Source organism: Vicia villosa, linkage group LG3, assembly GCF_029867415.1.
Source record: "Vicia villosa cultivar HV-30 ecotype Madison, WI linkage group LG3, Vvil1.0, whole genome shotgun sequence".
Classification (NCBI taxonomy): domain Eukaryota; kingdom Viridiplantae; phylum Streptophyta; class Magnoliopsida; order Fabales; family Fabaceae; genus Vicia; species Vicia villosa.
In genome coordinates, this window is record NC_081182.1 from 82313355 (window position 1) to 82314566 (window position 1212).

At 25.0% G+C, this 1212-nt stretch overlaps 1 non-coding gene across 1 annotated transcript; it reads right to left on the reverse strand.

Moving 5' to 3' along the window:
• Positions 1–561: 561 nt before the first annotated feature.
• On the reverse strand, positions 562–646 carry TRNAM-CAU (transfer RNA methionine (anticodon CAU)). Its single transcript is given in 2 exon segments — positions 562–597; positions 609–646. It is a non-coding gene; the product is annotated as a tRNA-Met (tRNA).
• Between the last annotated feature and the right edge of the window lie 566 nt (positions 647–1212).

Genomic DNA, 1212 nt, shown 5'->3' on the forward strand with positions numbered 1-1212 from the left:
TTTAAAAATATTTTTAAAGAGTTAAAAGGTAGTGCACTGACAGTGTAAAATAATTTTACACTGTCATCCAATAGAAAATCATAAATGTGTCATGTCATTAAGTTTTTTTTAAATAAAAAAATGGTTTAATTGGATACATGGGTGGTGATTGGTTGACAGTGTAAAAATATTTTACACTGTCAGTGCATCACCCCTTATCTCATTTTTAAATAACATATGCGAATAAGAAGCAAACAATTTTTAATTGTATAACTTACTTCAAAATAAAGAGAAACACTTTGAAAATATTGTTATTATAAATTTATTATAATTTTAGAAACATAATTCCATGCTCTAAAAAAATATCATAATCCCATAAATAGATCAAATCCATATCGATGGGATCAATTCCTTAATAAATCACTTTCTCAAATTTAAGTAAGCACTTGTTTGAAACTGCCTTTATCATTTTAGCGGTGTGTAGGAGGGGAGTTAGCAAAAAGAAGTTTTATTATTTGGGCCTTTAAAAGCTCTTACTGGATATTGGCCCAAAAAGAAAGAAAAAAAATTGAAAAACTGTTTTGGGGTGAGAGAGGCTCGAACTCTCGACCTCAGGATTACTCAGAAGCTATGAGACCTACGCGCTAGCCAACTGCGCCACCACCCCATGTTGTTCACTGTCCTATTAAATTTAATAAATACAAAAGTTTATTAATTGCATCACTGATAAATTCTTATTCTCCATGAACCTTTGTGTTTGTTTCAAATTACTAGACAATAAGTTCAAGATATTTTTGCATCAAAAGATGAAAAAAAAGTTAATTTGGAAATTTATATATTTAAAATTTATTATAAATAAAAACAATTTCGTATTAACTAAACAAAGAATGTGATATTAAGAATCTTTGTGTTTGTTTCAAATTTTAATAAATTATATTTGAGAATTTTTTTATTTTGAGAAATAGAATTTATACTTTTTTAATTCTTTTATTAAAGGAGGAGAATTTTTGCATTTTTACATGAATAAGAGATGATCAAGGATAATTGTCAATTTTCCTATTATTTATTTTCAATTTTTTTAAGTTAAAACAATTTAAAATATCTCTAAAAAACTAAATTACTTATTAAACACAATGTGATTTTAAAATATAGTATTTTTAAAATATGCTAAACTTTAAAACAAATACACTATAAATAAATAGATAAATTTTTAAGTTTTTTTTCTATAGTTCA